The following is a 20,833-nucleotide window of genomic DNA, read 5'->3' as shown; positions in this document are numbered from 1 at the left end:
AGTTATCGTCAGCTTTCGTCAGCATACGGGGATGCGCATATTCGTTCGCCTGAGACGGATATGGTCGTTTACGTACCACTAGAATCAGCGGGGGGTAGAGGTACGGGGGGAGCCGGCAGGCGCGAGGTGTTAACGACTCCACTTTACATATGAATAGCAGCGCTGCAAGCCGAAGCAGCGGCAAGAGACCCACGTGGCTTCTCAGTCATTGGATGATAAAAATGACATCACAATTCAGTATTCACATGTGATTGGTTGGTAGATCTATCCCCCCATTGGCCTTTATAAAAGCAGGCCTGGGTCACCCCCCCCCCCCCCCCCCACTATAAATAATAACCCAGTAATAAAAACTATTTTTAAATTATTACTTTGTGATATACCTTGTATGCTAATATCCTAATTCAATTATGAGAAAAAGTGAGAGGCACAAGTTTGAAATTCTTTGTTTTATTTATAACAAAAGCACACACACACACACACACACACACACACACACACACACACACACACACACACATATACAAAAAAAGACAAAAAAGTAAAAGGAAAAAGCACATCATGACACATAATGCCTTGCCACGTCCTGGCTGCGGAAGCTTGGGGGTCTTACAATCCAGCCCGATATGCCTTCAGAGACGGCATCCTCCTCATCTGACATTAGGTCAATGGTGACACCGTCCCAGAAGGCAACCTCCTCCGCTGCCAGGACACTCGCCCTCGCCTCCAGCAGCTGTTGACACAGAGCACACATTAAGTCATTATGAAACTATATGAAATATTGTGAAAAAAAAAATAAAAAAATCATAGGACTACACTGACAGTTTGTGTCTCTTGACTTAGAATTCAAACATAACCAGTAGCACTCAGAATTAAAAACCAAACAACCCCCCCCCAAAAAAAAACAAAAAACAAAAAAAAAACCCCACGACAACGAAAAAAAAAAAAAAAAAAAAAAAAGGGAACAAACGGGAGGTAAAAAAAAGAAATTTATATCAGCCCACCTTTGTCATCAAAAACAATGGCTGTGTGACAAAGTACCAACTCCTGTTCATCCTGTGAATAAAAGACAAATGAACAAGTACTTTGAAACAATTTAACATTGATTAAAGTACTTCGGTGATTTTGTTCATTAACCCTTGAGGCACCTTTAAACAGATTATACACTTAATCTTTAGGTCTCAAATTCTTACAGCTTCTGAAACTATAATTTACTTTCAATGTTCTGTATTTTTACCTTCACTGCATCACCTGTATAAAAATAAAATATCGCTTCTTGTGAACAACCCAAAATAAAGTTTAAAAAAACAGTAATTAATATTCTCCAAAAATCAAACTGCATTTCATATACAGCAGACCAACAATACAATCCAGTACGTCTTACCCGCTTCCTTCTTGCACGACACCGGGCAGATTGTTTAATGGCTGCAGCCTTCTCTGCAAGGTGAGGTTGGGTGTATCGGAAGTTGCGTCGGACCGTCTCGTAGTAAGTTTTGCAAGATGCTGGAAAACATTTGTTTTTTTTAATCATTTTAGATGAAGAGCGTAGCCACATTACATATATAAACAATATTCAAGCAAGCACACACAAATATACAACACCAATAGATACTTACACACAATTACATCACTATCCACGCCCTGGAGATCTGGGCTTGCCTGCAAAGTCGCCACCAATATAGACATTACACTCGCGTTGTGAGGCGAACACAGTCTGTTGAAATAAACGTGAAAATAAAAAACAGTAAAAACATTTTAAGTTATTCTCTCCTACACACATAGAATATTGCGTGCTTTGTTTTTGATGCTTACCTTTGCAGAGGATCATATCGGCTTTTGTTGGTTTCTGAGTTGTGCAGCCGGCAAACTGCTTCCTATTTGGTAAGATGAAACCAAATAAAAATAAGAAACCAAAATCACAATATATCTTTCAACTTACTGCGACCTTTCCGCGAATCTTGGTATTTAAGTCTTACCGCAATTTTTGGATTGTGCTGCCGTCTTTTCCTCTGGCGTCCTTCTGTGCTTTGGCCTCTATTGGACTCCAAAGCATCAAGTCTCTTCACGATAGATGCCATGTTGTCTTTTACTTGGGCGAGCTCCTGGCGGATTTCGGAAGAAACTTGAGTAAGCTGACGAGACAACCCACTCAGTGCAGCCAACAGTGTCTTCTCGTCGACAGCGGGACTGGCTGAAGCTGGCCAGTATAGAGACCCACTTTCACGAGGGGTTTCAGGTGTGTTGAAATGTAGACGACGTCCAGCCATTCTCTTACTACAAAGCAGCGTGGAAACGGACCGCGAAGCAATTCGAAAAATGAGGAGACGGAAGAGAACGTCGAGACTTATATCCTGTGGTATCGCGAGACCTTCGGGGTGACCGTGACCCCGCACGTGATCTGTATTGTCCAATCACAAGCGCGGAAGCTGCCACACGGAATTCAACCAAAATAAATAACAGCCGGAAAGAATCCAGATGTAATTATTGACAGAAGACGATGAAAGTCACTCGTAAAACCAAGAGGCCAAGACCGCGGCGCCTTTGTGAGCACTGCAATACCCTACTCTCTCATTCACAGTATTTTTACCATAAGAAACGGTTTTTAAGCAACAGCGTGGAAGAAAACAATCCCGGAAGATCAGAAGATGTGCAGGATGTTCAAACATCGGATGGTCCTGTTGCTTTTGCACCGTCGATGCTTGAAGACCAAGAATTGACCGTGGTTGGAGTTGGAGATTGTGATAAGACTGTCAGAATGCATCCCGACGACCCATACAGAGGGGAGGTGATGGAGGAATCGGATGATATGGACAATTCTGACAATTCAGACAACGGTAAGCAGTAACTTGGCATCTACTTCTACGTGTTTATTTGTTTGCTCTTACTCTCAGAAGAGTAACTATGCACAGGAAAACGTAAATTCAGAAAACGGCAAAGTTGAAGAAATTATGTTTTTGTTCATTTTGCCAGTGTTGGATATTTACAACTCATATGTACTCCATTACATGCAGGCGCTCTTCTGTAACTGTTTAAGGTGTTGTACTTGTTTAATGTAACGCTATCTTGTTGTCTTGCTTTAGCTTGCAGCAGAACACAGCTTGTAACTGTGACTACTTATGACTGTTATGACTATAATTATAGACTATTGTTTAGTGATTGTTTACGTGCGCATGTAGAATGAAGGCCTGTCTTTTAATACTCTGCTCTGGTTTCAGATGAAACAGAAGATGGCCAGAGCATTCACCTTTTCCTTGACTCCAGCAGTTCAGCTTCAGAGCAAGATGATGAACCAAACACCACCAGTGTTCAGGTGAGTATCAAAACAGGTTTGAACATGACAGTGAAAAAATTCATAGATGAATATCGGAGCTCAGTGCTAGATGGATGCCTGGATTTCTTGCACAACAGCTACCTGATTATGATGTTCTTGGTCTTTCACAAAAGAAAGCTAGGTTCGTAAAATCTGACCGCTCTTTCAGCCTGAAATGGTGTGAAACTGTTTCAGTACGGCCTATTCAGTACCAAACGACTGGATTTATTTCACAAAAGAAAGCTAGGTTTGTAAAATCTGACCGCTCTTTCAGCCTGAAATGGTGTGAAACTGTTCCAGTACGGCCTGTTCAGTACCAAACGACTGGATTTATTTCACAAAAGAAAGCTAGGTTCGTAAAATCTGACCGCTCTTTCAGCCTGAAATGGTGTGAAACTGTTCCAGTACGGCCTGTTCAGTACCAAACGACTGGATTTATTTCACAAAAGAAAGCTAGGTTCGTAAAATCTGACCACTCTTTCAGCCCGACATGGTGTGAAACTGTTCCAGTACGGCCTATTCAGTACCAAATGACTGGATTTATTTCACAAAAGAAAGCTAGGTTTGTAAGATGTACATGTTATTTTCACGTGCAATGCAAACACATACTGATGTGTTTCAAATTTAAATTTTCATGTTTTCAGGATGAAGAGGAGGAAAGCTTTGCCGAGCTACAAGATGTAAATGATCAGGCTGAAGAAAAAAAAGAAGACCTGCTGATGAAACTTCTGGCCATGATGATTTTGTCATGGCAAACAACCTTCAAGATTTCTGACAATGCCGTTACATCACTTCTTCTGTGCATCAAACAATTCATGTGGATAATTGCCAATGTCCTCTGTGCCGATTCCCTAAATGCCTTGCCAACAGTATTCCAAAAACTTTATTCTCTTTGAGGAGATGGACAGGTGTTTTCCGTGACAACTTCTTACAGTATGTGGTGTGTCCAAAATGTATGACAGTGTACACAGTGGATGAATCCTATGAACTGAGACAAGATGGAACCAGGGCATGCAAGACATGCGGATACATCAAATTCTACAAGCACCCAATGGCTGCAAAGAGAAAGAAATGTGGCTCTGCCTTGCTTAGAAGAGCTAAATCTGCCAAGGGTAAAGAGTATGTCTATCCCATCAGACCTTACTGTTACAAAAGCATTGTACAGTCTCTGGAAGCACTTGTTAGAAGACCTGGATTTCAAGAGAAATGCGAAGAATGGCAGAAGCGGAAAATACCTGAAGGAGTGTTAGGGGATGTGTATGATGGACAAGTGTGGCATGATTACCAGTATGTGGATGGACAGCCTTTTCTGGCAGAGCCTAATAATTTGGCCTTGATGCTGAATGTGGACTGGTTCCAGCCTTTCAAAAATGCACCATATTCAGTAGGAGCAATCTACTTGGTTGTTTTGAATCTACCACGTGAAGACCGTTTTAAAGAGGAAAATATGATTCTTGTTGGACTAATACCAGGCCCAAAAGAACCATCCCTGAACATAAATTCGTTTTTAGAACCCTTGGTTGATGAGCTCCAAGACCTTTGGAGTGGAGTTATTTTGCAAGATAGCTCCTTCATAGGGCACCAGGTGTACAGGGCAGCTCTGCTTTGTCTGTCTTCAGATATCCCTGCGACTCGAAAATGTGGAGGCTTTGTTGGACATGGAGCATATAGAGGTAATTGAAATAAAAAAAATCAGCATTAATTTTTATTATCAGTATAAAAGGCTTATGTTTTAATGTGTGAAGGTATTAACATGCATTTAATGTCCTCTTGCAGGCTGCCACAAGTGTTTGAAGACGTTCACGAAGAAAGTGTCTGCAGGTGAAACAGACTACTCAGAGTTTAAGCGGTCCTCATGGGAGCCACGCACATCAAAAGATCACAAACACTATGCTGGATTATCTAAGAGGGCAACGACCAAGACAGAGCAGAAGAGAATCGAACACAAGTATGGAGCCAGATGGTCAGAACTGTTCCGTTTGAGTTACTACGATGCCATCAGATTTGTTGTCATAGATCAAATGCACAACCTTCTCCTAGGTACAGCAAGACATGTGTTCCGACTTTGGGCAGAACTGGGAATTTTATCAACAAAGAGCCTTGATGAACTGCAAAGAAGAGTGGAAAACATCAAAGTACCCAATGAGGTTGGAAGAATCCCCTTACGGATTGCTACTGGTTTTACAGGTTTTACAGCTGATCAGTGGAAAAACTGGACTACCATTTACTCACTGTTTTGTCTGAAAGGGCTGATCAGTAACAGTCACTATGAGATGTGGTATGACTTTGTTCAGGCTTGCATCATACTCTGCTCCAGAGTCATATCCATCAATAGACTGGAAGTAGCAGATAGACACCTGCAGACATTTCTCTCAAAATTTGTCAAACTGTTTGGCCCACTGCACTGCACCCCTAACATGCATTTACATCTCCATTTAAAGGAGTGCATGTTGGACTATGGACCAGTTTATTCATTTTGGTGTTTTTCATTTGAGCGTTTTAACGGAACACTGGGGAAATTTCATCACAACAATAGAACAATTGAAGTCCAGATTATGAGAAAGTTTCTGCAAAATCAACAACTTAGCATGCCATGGACTTGCCAATATGGGGCTGAAATTGCTAAGATTTTGCATTCACAAATACCTGGAACTTTGTTAGTTAATGACACAACTGATATGCTTTATGTAAAGCACAGTGCTTTGGTGTCTGCAGAAAAACTTCTCTTGGAAGACTGTACAGCGGTGCCTCTGTCTCCATTCCACCAGACAATCTTAAATGAGTCCGACATGCATTGTTGAACATGTATCATCAGATGTTCCCTGAAAATGGTATAACTGATGTTGACTGCTTTGCCATGACATGCAACAGGGTTACACATCATAATGTAACTTACTCCATAGATGGATCTAGAGCAGAAAGGTCAGCACATGTTTATGCTAAGTGGTGTCGAGACACTAACAGTTCTGAGGAACCTGTCATTGACCCTTTAGCAGAACCACGGCCAGCCATTATAAAGCAGTTCATAGTTGTAAATGCTGTGTCAAGATGCAGTACATTTAAACATGTTGTTGCACAAGTCTCTTGGCTCAATCCCCACCCAGACAGACATTTTTATGGCAAGCCAGTAGAAGTTTGGTGCATGCAGGGAACAGACACCTCATTCCCAGCATCATTTCTTCCTGTGGAGCGCATTGCTGGAAGATGTGTTGTGCACACATCCACTGTGCGTTTAAGCAGGACAACTGAAAAGGGGACTGTTGTACTGCCACTCTGCACAGTGGTTGAAATATAGATTTAGTATGGGGCAGTGCCCCTAGAAATGAGGGGATTCTTCATTCAAGTCTTTAAATTTTAACGAACTTTGTAAACATCTTCATGCTTTTTGTCTGGCATAATTTTCAAATATTAAAGATTTTCCTTGAATTGTTTTATTGTAAGAGTCTTATTCCAAAACCTGTTGCTTTAAAATTTTCTAGTTATCTCATAAGTTTAGCAGATATCTCTTATGTACATCCATGTGTAGCAAAATACAAGTATATGTTTTCTTATTAGTAGTCTTTAAATTCATTAATGCATGTGAACATTGTCTGCAAACATTCTCTGAACGTTTATAGCAGCGTTCATGGGATGTTGTCTGAATGTTCAATGCTAGCTGGGACGCCACTGCACAGAAGCAGATGATGGTGTGACAGACTTTTTGATACAGTGAATTAGACTGACAGCTGAGTATGCTTATGAAAATAATGCTTGTGGTATCACCAAAATCAAGTTATAGCATTTGTTTATCTCCCTCAATCCACTAGTTCAGGGTTCACAAAAAACTCCATGACAAAGGCTCACAAGACAGAAGCTCACAAACAAACCTGTTACAACTGTTGGGAGGGGTAGACCACTGTTGAGTACTGGTGACCACTGGTGAGTACTTGATTTGCATTTGTATGACTCACAGAAACCTTCTTTACATATGAGAGCCTGCTCTAGACCTGAGGAGAGGGGGGCGATGAGGGAGCACTGACACAGAGAGTTCACGGCAGTTTCCCTACAGTTTATTGTTCTGGCCAAAGCCTCCTGCTGAGAGCCCTGAAGCTCAAGGCCCGCGGCAATATTACATGCAAGAAACTGTCGAAAAACCCTCTTTTCATGCAGTGCTCCTTGCGCAAGTTCAAAAGAGTTGTGTGTTTGTTCTCTGAGTTATTGAAATGATCTGAACCTATCAGTCCAGGACCAGGGTAACTGGTGAATGATTGGAAATTAATATATTATGATATGAAGAAGAAACTACATTTGAAATTAAATTTGAATCTAATAAAAAATAATCAATTCTAGATTAAGATGAATGTCTTGGAGGAAAAAAAAGAGTAATCTCTGCTTTTAGGGTGTTGGAGCCTCCATATATCTGTTAAATTCAATGAGGAGATAAAATTCTGAATAACCTTAGAAGCAGCTGAGGGTGTTTGATTGGATTGTACCGATTTATCCAGAAAAATATCAAGCACACAATTAAAATCCCCCCCAATAATGAGGTTCGTGTCCGAAAGGCTGGGAAGCGACTTAAATAATCTGTTAAAGAAGGCAGGGTCGTCAACATTTGGGTCATACACATTTAAAAGAGTAACATGTACTGAGTGTATGCGACCTGTAACTAGTATATATCTACCATTTGGGTCACATATGGTAGAAATGTGCCTAAAAGGTACAGATTTCCGAATTAAAATGGCAACTCCACGGGCTTTACTAGAAAATGGAGCCTGAAAGATCTGATTAACCCAGCTGCATCTAAGCCAACTCACTCTAGAAGGTTTAATATGCGTTTCCTGCAAATATATAATGTCTGCGCTTAGGGCTTTTAAGTGAGAGAAAACTTTTGCACGTTTCAAAACATGACCTAGTCCCTGAACATTCCAACTGGTGAAAGTAATACCACTCCCTCTTTGAGAGATACTACAGTGCATTCTTAACTGGTATTACAAAGAATAACTGCCCAGCTAAACAATCAGAAAAATGCAAAAAACATTCAAACTAAAAAAAAATAAAGCTGTACCCCCCACCCCTCCCCCGTCCCACTTTCCCAAACAAAGTGAGAACATAAACCCCATATATTTAAACTGAGGTAGCTGAACCATTGGGTAGAAAAAAAAAAAAGTCTCACAGTATTAACCCTAGACACCCCCCCCCCCAAAAAAAACCAAACAAACAAACAAACAAAACAGCCAAAAGATATAACTTTAGTGACTTTGTAAACTATTTTACAAAGCATATGCATTATACAGTTTCAGCAAAAGCCATAGCTTCATTGGGAGAAGAGAATACCTTCTGCGAATCATTCAAAGTGACCCACAATCGGGCCGGGTAGGCAAAGCCAACCTTCGCGCCGGCTTTTTTAAGCTTGTTTTGGGCCTCCTGGAATGCCTGCCGTTGCTTTATCACCTCCACTGGGAAGTCTGGAAAGATGTGACTTAGTTTGCCTTTGTAGCTCAACGGGAACTGCTGGCGGGCCAGTTTCAATATTTTTTCTTTGCAGTATTTCTTCTTTCTTTTTTCTGGAAGTGATGAATCCGAGCAATCATTACACAGGGCCGTGCGTTCCCGTCTATTGGTGGAGTTCCAAGGCAGTGTGCCCGATCCACCTCCACTGGCTTATGGAAGTTATCAGCCCCCAGCAGCTCAGGTAGAAACTCCGTTAGAAACTGCATCGGTCGTCTGCCCTCAATCTTCTCAGGTAGGCCCACAACTCTGATGTTCACCCTCCTTGCTCGAGCTTCAAGCTCGATCAGATTAGAGCACAGAGCAGTTTCATATATGCCTGTTCGAGGTTTGTGAGTCGTTGGTCAAAGCTAGCGTTAGCATCTTCACTCATCTGAGTTCCCAGGCTTAATATGGTTGTCTGTGTGGATGCCAGAGTTGTCTCTAGTATGTCAAATCGTTCAGTCATAGTTTTGCTCATTTGTCGGATTGCCAAAAGGATATTTTCCCACCCATATCATAAAGTGTTGCAGATTCTGCTAGAATTGCTAGCTGTGGCTCCACCTCCGGTAAATCCTTCTCTGGCTGTTTTCCACGCTCTGCCTTAGCGGCATTGGTTGTTTTAGATGTTTTTGGCATCTTGAAAGTTTCATGCAATGACACAGAAGCAATTAAGACAGCTAAAACTGCTCACAATGAAGTTTTTTAACCGAAGATTTCAATGTAAGGAGAGGGGCTCAGAGAAAGTACGTCTAGTCCATTCGGTACTCACTAGCGCCCCCTTCTCTCATAGATTCTTGAAAGAGTAGTTGTAAAAGAGCTAACTGATCATCTGCAGAGGAACGGTTTATTTGAAGAGTTTCAGTCAGGTTTCAGAATTCATCACAGTACAGAAACAGCATTTGTGAAGGTTACAAATGATCTTCTTACAGCCTCTGACAGTGGACAGTTCATGTCCTGTTGAACCTCAGTGCAGCTTTTGATACTGTTGACCATAACCTTTTATTACAGAGATTAGAGCATACTATAGGTATTAAAGGTACTGCACTGCAGTGATTTGAATCATATTTATCTCATAGACTTCAATTTGTTCATGTAAATGGGGCGTCTTCTTCACACCCTAAGGTTACTTATGGAGTTCCACAGGGTTCTGTGCTAGGACCAATTTTATTTACATTATACATGCTACTAGAATGGGAGGCAGAGCCTTCAGCTTTCAGCCCCCTCTTCTGTGGAACCAGCTTCCAGCTTGGATTCAGGAGACAGACACCCTCTCTATTTTAAGATTAGGCTTAAAACTTTCCTTTATGATCAAGCTTATAGTTAGAGCTGGATCAGGTGACCCTGAACCACCCCTTAGTTATGCTGCTATAGGCCTAGGCTGCTGGGGGGGGTTCTCATAATGCACTATTTATGTATATAGTGCTTATGTATATGTGTATAGTTTTTTGCTATTTTATTCTATTTTATTTTATTCTATTGAATTTTAGTTTTTAGTTTAGTTATTTGTTCTTACTCATCCTTTTCATTTTTTCTCTGTATTGAGCTGCTGTAATGCACAAATTTCCCCGTCGTGGGATTATTAAAGTTTTATCTTATCTTATCTTATCTTATCTATTTCTTTTCATTCACATTATTTACTTTGTAAATACTCCACTCTGGCTCTCTTCCACGGCATGTCTTTTGTCCTGTCTCTCTCCCCTCAGCCCAGCTGGTCATGGCAGATGACTGCCCCTCCCTGAGGTTCTGCCGGATGTTGTTTCCTGTTAAAGCTCCCTGTTACAAGGGAGTTTTTCCTTCCCACTGTCACCAAATGCTGCTCATAGGGGGTCGTTCTGACTGTTGGGTTTTCTCTGTATTATTGTAGGGTCTTTACCCACAGTGCAAAGCTCCTTGAGGTGACTCTTTGTTGTGATTTGGCGCTATATACATAACACTGAATTGAATTGAATCCATATGCATAGGATACACAAAAGACAAACACTACAACACAGTGAGAAATGAGACAAAGAAACAAAGAAAAAATAAAGAAATGGAGAAACTGCAGTAGGGAGCTACTACAGATGCTGTCACACAATACGGCACGGAAAACACAAAGCTGAAGGCTCTGCCTCCCATTCTACTCTTAAGTATCCTAGGAACCACAAGAAAGCCAGCAATCTGAGAGCGAAGTACCATATTGGGGTAATATGTTACTATGAGGTCTTTAAGATAAGATGGGGCTCTTTTAAACTCTATTCTGAATTTAACAGAGAGCCAATGAATAGAAGCCAATATGGGAGAAAGGTGCTTTCTCTTTCTAGTCCCTATCAGCACTTTAGCTGCAGCATTTTGTATCAGCTGAAGGCTTTTCAGGGAGCTTTAAGGGCAGCCTGATAATAATGAATTACAATAGTCCAGCCTAGAAGTAATAAATGCATGAATTACCTTTTCAGCATCACTCTAACTCAAGCTTTTTCTTAAAAAATATTGCACAAATTAAAAAAAAGAAGTCCTACATATAGTCAAAGTTGCCTAAATCAAGATTTTTGCCCTAGCTGGATAGCTTCTGCAGGTCCCAATTGTTCCAGGAAAAATAATCTCCTAAATCACATCACACCAGTCGGATTTTATACAACCTTGGATGAAAAATCTGGTCCCCTTATAATACATTTCCAATTAAATGTGATTGCATAAGTCGAATGAGTTTGGCGCAAAAGTCCTCCTTAGCTCCCATCATGCCCAATTTCAATATATACAATCTACGCAAACTCCATGTATCAGCTTGTTCATGCACAACTACAAGCACTAATGATGCCTAGAGATCGCTTGAGTGTCTAAACAGTCATGTCATCTGGATTGGCTACACTGGGCAAATCAGTTAATTTCACCAGAGATAATCATGGAAAGTGCAGGATGCAAGCGTTAGCTAAAAACTCACACTTATGAGCTGAAATGCGAGATTAGAAAATTTGCTGAAGCAAATCCAGGGATGAAGCAGAAAGCAATTGCCACGATATTCAATATCAGTATATTAGGCAGTGAATATACTGATATTCACTGCCTAATATACTGATATTATATCAGTGCACATATTTACTTAATATGTGCACTGAAGGACATATCCTGGTCAAAATTTCTCAGTGTTACTGGAGGCCAAGGTAATGTCATCCAGAGCAAGTACCTAGCCAGATACCAAGTTTTTAAGATCTGCGGGGCAGAGTATAATAATTAGCTAATTTACAAAGATAGACTGATCATATTTAAGTTTGGCGCATCAATTAATGGTAGGAATTCTTTAAGCAGTCTAGTGGGAATGGGATCTATGGACATGTTGGTTTGAACAAAGTACTGTAACTGTTGCAGTTAAGTCAGAAAGATCAGTTGGAGAGAGAGTCTAAACAAATACCCACAGTACTGAAAGCAGCGAACATAAAGATATGCCTTTGAGATGGTTATGAATAATTTTTTTTCTCCACTGGTTAAACATTTTATTTGTGAAAAAAATCTTGAAATCATTACTAGTTAAAGTGAAAGAAATACTCAGCTCAACAGAGCTCTGACTTTTTGTCAGCCTGGCTACAGTGCTGAAAAGAAACCTGGGTTGTTCTTATTTTGCCGGGTTCCCTCTCATCATTATCCGAGTCAATCTCGTTGTTGTTACCGTTTTGTTTTAGTTGCGGCACACAGCAACCATTTAATTGTTAATAAAAGGGCAACTTTTGCTGGCAATCTCTCGCCATCTTCTTCGACGTCTTAACAGACGCTGCATTTATACTCTTTATTAATTAGGGTAAGAACAAGTAATTTCTTCATTTTATATATAAGCCCTTCACAAATCCTGTGCACCAGTATATTTATCAATATAAGCAAAGAAAAAAAAAGGAAATCCTTTTTTGATTCAACACCAGAAACCTGAAAACTCCACTGTCATCGTGTTTTGTGTACATAAAGTGCTCGTACTGTGTCCCTTCATACGCTGTGGCATCAGCCAGACCTCTCTTTGGCACAGAGGGGGACAGTGCACACACCCCTGGACCTCGATTCGTCCTTTAGCTACTTCTAGCGATTTTTGAGACAGCCCACAGCGAGTTTTGTTATACAACCATCAGCAACAGTGCCGGCTGCCGATCGACAGATTAGGCACAAATATCTGGGCCACCACAGATGAAAATAGGCCAAATCCATCATCGTTTTCTGCTGTTTACTGTGTACAGTTTCCATTTTTGGAACAATGCTTCCACTTCTAGTTGAATTTATCTCTGGCTGCATTGGCTGCTTTCCACACCTGCACTCACAGCTTGTTCCTGTCTAATATTGTCAGTAGAGTCATTTTGTGAATCGATGATGGTCTATTTTAGAGAATTTAATGAGGCCTTTGAACTGATCCGCCAGACCTGAGGCCATATTGCCGCAGACCACACACTGGTGCAGTGATGTGGATTACCTCGGCCATCGGCGGTCAGACGGCAGCGCTCAAATTACACAGACCGACCAACATTTTCTAACTATTTGGAAAGCTTACGCTGGGTGTTACCCCCTCCTCCGTTGTAAGCTTTGTACGCTCTGGAAAATCTCAATATTTGTTAAGCATCCCTTACCAAAGTCGCACTAAAGCATTTTAAAAGATTTTTGAGCACAGTTACCACATAAAATTGGTTCAGGGTCAGTAAGGACAACAAGAATTCATTCACAAGGCGCACCGGATTATAAGGCACACTGGTGATTTTTGAGAAAATTTGAGGATTTTAAGTGCGTCTTATAGTCCGAAAAATATGGTACTGTACCTCACTGGGAACAGAGTTTAGAGCTGCACTGTGCTGGCACATGGCATTGAAGAGGATAATGAAGGAATTTAGTTACAGCACTTTCAGAAGAACTTCTACTGTGTGTAATCCATTAACCCTTTCATGCATAGTGGTCACTACAGTGGACAGCTGTTCTCTTGTATATGCCTGTGTTTTCTTGTTATAGTTGCTTATCAGTCAACACTGTGGATGCTTGTGATCATCCCATACACTGCTACAGATTGTCCAGTGATGGGGAGTTGCTTGTTTTAAATTATTTGTTATTTGAATGTAATTAACAGAATCAGGATTAGTGAATATCAGCAGTAGTGACAGTTGATCTGAAGATGCAATATCATTTTCTGTTATTGGTGTGTTAAATACACATTTCATGGTGTCCAGCTGAGTGGACATATTTGTAACTCCATGAAAAATAGGTTCATAAACAAAATTTTAATTGCATTTTTTTTCTTGCCTAAAGAGAAATAAAAACATTCAGAAAAAAAAATCTTGAATGAGGTTCTCATAATTCACGCATAAAAGGGCTACAGTAAATGTTAATGTTATTAAGAAATTACCAGTCAGGAGGGCTCTTTCAGGGAATATTGTTAATTCTTCAGTTTCTATAACATATGTCAGGACAAGATCCAGAGTGTGGTCAAAGTGGTGGGTGAGCTCCTTTACACTTTGACAGAAGCCAATTGAATCTAATATTAGATTAAATGCAGTGTTGAGGATGTCATTTTCAGCATCTACATGGATGTTAAAATAGCCCACTAATTATTTTATCTGAACTGAGCACTAAATCAGATAAAAAGTCAAAAGATTCAGAGAATCTGGAGAAACCTCTGCAAGTAAGCGACAAGGCCAAAAAACAACACTGAATGTCTGTGACCTTTGATCCCTCAGGCAGCTGTACATTAAAAACTGACATCATTCTGTAGCAGATATTACCCCATGGACTCAGGAACACTTCCAAAAACCACTGTCTGTGAACACAGTTTGTCACTCGATCTACAAGTGCAAGTTAAAACTATCATGCAAAACAAAAGCCATATATCAACAACATCTAGCTGGCTGGGCCTAAAATGGGAAAGTGTCTGTGGTCTGACAAGTCCACATTTCAAATTGTCTTTGGAAATCATGGATATTGTGTCCTCTGGGCCAAAGTGGAAAAGGACTGTCTGGATTGTTATCAGCACAAAGTTCAATTGAATACAGTAAAGGTTGAAAACAACTTGCAAATCATTGTATTCTGTTATTTATGATTTACACAACATCCCAACTTCATTAGAAAGGGAGTTGTAATTATTTTATCCTTTGGTGCAGTAGAGGATGCTATATTGTTTTGTTTTTCTTTTTGAATTTTTATGCTTTATAGTTTTTGCTGGTTTTTGGTTTGATTTTGGGTGGTTTGGGAGCAGGCATCTTCTCTATGAGGATGGGGTTTTGGGATGATGGAAGGAGGAGAGAAGCTGCAGAGTGGTGTGCAATACTGCAACTCTGCTTCTTGGTCTCAGGTCTGCGTAGTCAGCTTTTAGGATGTTTAATAAATTTGGCCAGATTTTTAGAGCTGCTCCATCCAAAGTAGGATGGATGTGGCCTCTTCTCACAAGACCAGGTTTTCCCAAGAAAGTTTCACATTTATCTATAAAGCCCACATCATTTTTTGGACACCACTCAGACAGTAAGCAATTCAAGGAGAACATGCAGCTAAGCATGTCGGTCCTGGTCCCATTGGGGAAGGGCCCAGAGAAAACTACAGAGTCTGACATTGTTTTTGCAAAGTTATACACCAATTCAATATTAACTTTAATGACCTCCGATTGGTGTAACCAGGTGTCATTACTGCCGACATGAATTATGATCTTACCCAAATCTACATCTAGCCTTAGCCAGCAGTTTTAAAATCTCCATGAATAGTGCCTGATATGGTTCCTGGAAGACATCTGAATATGATTGCTGGTTGCGGGTCCTGACTTGTTTGCGCTTATGCACGAAATGACAGTTCAGAGTACCCACCATTCTTGGAATCGCTGGACAGGGTGCTCAAGGGTACTCTATTCAGTGACTCCATCGTCCTACTGGGAGACTTCAGCGGTCATGTGGACAATGACAGTGAGACCTGAAGGGGGGGGGGGCATGACTGAGAGAAACAGCCTGCCTGAACCCGAATCGTGTTTTGTTATTGGACTTCAAATCAATGGCTTTCAACTAGGGTGGCAATAATGAATCAATAAATCAATAAAAATTTATTATTTCATTATGGATTTGTTGATTGATTTATGCATCACTGACCATGTCGCAGGGCCATTTACATCAAACCCATAGCTTCATAAATGCTTGCTAATAAAGTTTATTAAAAAAAAATTCCACCTGCAGCACAAGCTGAATGGAGTGAGGTGGAGGTGGTAACTTCAAAGGAAATTAAAAGGAAAGTGAATAACTTCTACAAATGAAAAGGAGAAAATTGTTTGACTCAAGTCCACAAAGTGTGGGAGCATTTGATGCTTCACAGAATTAAAACACGTGTAATGTGCAGATTTACAAAAGTGATTTGACCTGGTGTGGGAGTACCACGGTGATGATAGAACACCTGAACTACTTACAACTTCTTACTGGTTCGAATATGTGTGTGGATCTTCTGTTTAATTGCTATGTGAGCTGCTTACTTGCTTTAATTTGACACTGCAAAAAAAAACCATGGCATTTATTGGAGCTATAATACATACTCATATTATACTGTTGTTCTGCACAGCAAATTGTGAAGTGTATATTTTACACTTTAAGAGTAAAGTTTACACCGAACTCGGTGATCATTTGGGTCCAAATTCCGAGTGTTGAAAACACACTGGACATTGGAGTTAAATAAATAACACCAGAATAGTGTAACATTCTTACACTTTAAGAGTATAAATGAACTCTTTTAATGATATTCGACTCTTTCCAGACTGACAGAGAATAAAAATAAACTCTGACAGGGTGTCTAATCTATATGATATGGAGTACAATGTACCATGGAAAAGAGAGACTATTCATCACCAAAACAGAGTGAATTCTAGCTTTATAGATTTGATCTTTGACACTTGTATCACTGCGTAATATAGCTTTAACCCTTCTACTACCACAGGGGTCACGGTGACCCTGACCCCTGCGGTAGTAAAAGGGTTAAAATCCAACAACTCCCTCTTTTTCATTTATGCACACTTACAAAGCTACAATTTAACATTAATTAGAAATATTAACTCTTACTTTAAAGATAATTTTACACATGAATGAGCAACCAACAACAGAAAGTCCAAGTAGACTTTATTTTTAAAACAGGTAACTGAAGTGTTAAAAATAGCATTATGTCATCAGAGTTCAAAATATACAGCAACTTGAGGAAAGTAAGTTTGTACTGAACAAGTTTGTGGAAAGAGTTAGTCTAAAACAAGAACAAATTCTCTGTCAATGTCTTCTACAACAGCACATGTACAAGAACCACATACAGATCATTCCTCTCAAAACCATATGTTGTCTGAAGGTCAAAAGGTTGGAAAAACTGCAACTGGTCAACGCTCAGAAGAGAAGCATCAAACTCATTTCCCTTCGCCACATGGTAGGAGTGAAAATGCTCATCAAATCCAAGCGTCTCAAAGTGTTCAACAACAAGAAAATAATTCCCAGCAAAAACAATAATGTCACTTATTTGACTAAATATTGGCATTCCATCTTCAATCTTGGAACACACAATGAGACCAGGGCGATACTCTGTGCCATAACAGGCAACCCAAGACACCACATCCACCTCACAGTTCATGTCAGCATGCAGGTTTTCTGCCACCATGTCCCCATTTGTTAACTCATATACTTTCACTGTCTTTACAGGTCCAGAATCAACACCTTTCAAAGGCAATGACTCCCAGTGGTACGCTATTGCCATTTGATGTTTTTGGGCTAATGTCTTAGTGATGTTTTGAAATTTATTACAGTGTTCTTAAAAAACTTGTGCTTTGCCTCAAATCTGGTTGACCAAAAGTGAAGAATTGGGCCAATTTTTCGTATGATCCTGGGATAATGGATCATGAAGTGGTGTTTGGGTATCAAGTTTTGCTGTGGGTAGAGCTCTTTGAACAGCTGATGATGATCAATAATGAGATGCTTCAAACAAATGGTCATCCCTTCTGTAATGACTGGTGAAAACACAATATTGAGAATTTGAAGCAGCAGCAGCAATAGTCTCCAATAAGCATTGCCTTCTGGCATGATATCTCCAAATATTAGTGGGACATTTCTAATCAAACAAAATGTCTGAAGAGCATTTAGACCTATGGAATTACTCATTTGCTCCAAGTTTATTCTGTTGGGACGATTCTTTCGTTCAAGATATCCATAGTTGTATGAGTATATTCTTTTAATGGCCTCATATTTGGATATGATTTTATTGTCCGAGAGGTGACCAAAAAGTAACTTTAACTCCAATTGCCCGACACCCTCCAGTATGTCATGCATAATGTAAACAGCATAGTTGTCAGAGACATTAAAATACTGCAGATCATTGAGTAAGCAAATTCGCTTCACCCCAAATGATGACGCCACTGTAGGGTCCTCTATATCAAGGCAATGCTGAACATGGAGTTCTTTGTTGCGCAGTATCAAGTCTGGTTCATCATCAGTGAAAAGCTTTTGACAGACATCTTTCTTAGCCACACAAAAACGGCAAAAATAGTTAGCACTGAAATATTCAACATATCCAAGCAGTGTATGCAAACCTAAATTGTCCCCAGTGACTTGTGCTACTGTTCCATGAACTGGATTTTTGGAAAAAGGGACACCGATTCCTGAGGACTCAAGGATTTTCAGATCATGTACCAGGGGCTCCAGGATTGAGTTGATGCCATACTTTTTAACATCCTGACTGTGAAATAGTGCAACAAGATGGATATTCATGAGAGCAGAATTAATTTTTGGACTCAAGTTTCTAAGAACAAAGTAGATGCTTCCAATTTTATGAATTCCATGTTTAGACCCAAGTGGATTAGCAGTTTCAAACTCGTCAAAGAAAATCTGAATTTGAAGAGCATTTTTGTTGTTGGAGAAGAGGGGATGAGATTTAAAATAACTACCATCACAGAAATCTTTGTACACTCCATGTTGACCTGAAGGCTGAACAAAATGGCTACATATCTCTTTGTTGGAAAAAATAAATTTTAAAGTCTCTAATATGGGAATGTAAACAAACTTGTCTGTTACTGGAACCTGATCATATGTACAGGAGGTTTGATTTCTTCATGCATCGTACCGTACACCAAGGGCAATCTCGACAGGTTCGACTACCCCCCATTTTTCCACAAAATGTTTCTTCCATTTTGTCTCTGTGTTAACAGCACTGAATGGATTTCCTACACTTCTGAAATAATCCTCGAATTGGACTTTCAAATTCTCATTGTCAGAACATATGTTTAGAACATCATCTTGTATATTTGTTTGAACTTCATCTACAAGTTCCTCTACAGTTTGTACAACAGACTTTATTACAGTGGTTGCCACACCGCAGCCAAGCAGTTTTCCAATCAGAGATGCACACATCTCTTGAGTATTTTGCCTATTTCTTTCACTGCTTTGCAAACTATGTGGTGGCTCTTCAGAAGAACAAGGTAGCTCTTCAGAAGAACGCTCAAATGACTGATCTACTGCTAAATTAGGGCGTGTTACCTCAAAATTATCCACAATACAAGCTCTGTGCCTGTTATGAAGATGTTTTCGAAAGCCTGAAAATGTGCAAAATCTCTGACAACAGCCGTCTTGGTCACATAACAGTTTAAATTTCAAACCGGGGTAAAAGCCATGAGAGAACTTAAGATGGCAAACCAAATCTTTGACAGAGCAAAACAAACACTTGCAAACAAAACACTGAAGCATCTTGTTTGATTTGTTAATTTAGTTCACTCCGTTAAGGAGCTTCACTCTAAGATCCTTCACCCTGGGGCTTTCATGACACAGACCAACATCAATATTATAAATGGTGGTCTGCACAAATGTGTACATATTGTGCAGGGCCTGATCATAAGAAATGCCAAACACATAGTGTGCTTTGAAAAGTTCATCAAAGGCTGAAATTGAAGACTTAGCCTTGCAGGGAATGAGTTGACGATCCACAACAATGTAGTAGTCATTGATGGTGTGACGCGATGTTCCAACTGCTAAAATGTAGGGCTGCCTCCCCTGGACTGAGCTTGTCTCTTGAAGGTTGCGGCATGACTGAAAGAAAATTTTCAGTGGAACAAAAATAAAAATCAGATAACAGCTTTCCAACTTCACTATAAACACACACTTCACTCAAGGTTGGGGCCACTTACTTTGTGAAACCAGACAACGTGGCTCAGAGCTTCTCGAACAGTGATTTTCACAGCCCTCTTCTTCCCACTAGGAGGTGGAGGCAGGAGGTACACCAACAGCAACAGTGCTGCCATGTCACTGTTCCAGGCAGACTCTACAAGATTTAAATGAAACACTATCAAATATGCTATTCATAATTGCTCTATAAAAAAAAGACATTTGTTGGTTATTTGCAAAAAATACATCATTCAACTAAGTTGTGATATTTTGTCAATGTAATGGAAAAAGTGATTCCAATAATCTGCACATTTTAAAAATAAGTATGCCAAAGCTACTAACCTGATGATTCTTCGTTGTCCTCTGGGTTCTCCTGAGCAGACTGAAGGAGAGACTCCAGCATCGGCATCCTAGTGAGGTTGTTTGCTTCTTTGATGACTTTCTGCCTCAAAGAGGTTTCCCACTTTTCCATTAGTTTTGATGAGATTTCCTCTCCAAACATCATTTGGAAATCCTGCAGCACCTTAAAGAAAAAAAAACAACAAAAAAAGAACAAAGAAAAAAAATCTACATTAAACTATAAATTACATGGAACATCAATGCAGGAGAAAACAAGACAAGATACAGTGAGTTGAGGTGAAAAGATAACGTTCAGCTAGCCACTATTACTGATGTGACCTAAAGGAGGTAAATTTAAAAGGAACTGCCAAACTTGATTGGCGTGTGCACATGCGTACATGTCAGCATTAAGAAAAGGGAGATGCTTTGCTGGATTTATTAATGTGTCAAAGCAGCTGTGAAGAATAAAAAAATTTTAGAGCAAAGCCTTCATCTTAAGATTTTCTGTTCAAAGTGGACTCACCAGGCCTCTTGTATCAAGGAATCTTGGGAACACGCTGAGGAGGGTCTCACACTTCTCAGAATCATGAATCAGTGCTTGTCTGTACTGAAATGTTTGTTCCATTTTCAAGAAGAT

This window comes from Archocentrus centrarchus, unplaced genomic scaffold (genome assembly GCF_007364275.1).
Source record: "Archocentrus centrarchus isolate MPI-CPG fArcCen1 unplaced genomic scaffold, fArcCen1 scaffold_40_ctg1, whole genome shotgun sequence".
NCBI lineage: Eukaryota > Metazoa > Chordata > Actinopteri > Cichliformes > Cichlidae > Archocentrus > Archocentrus centrarchus.
The sequence above is the reverse complement of the archived record's forward strand: the minus strand, read 5'-3'. Positions refer to the sequence as shown.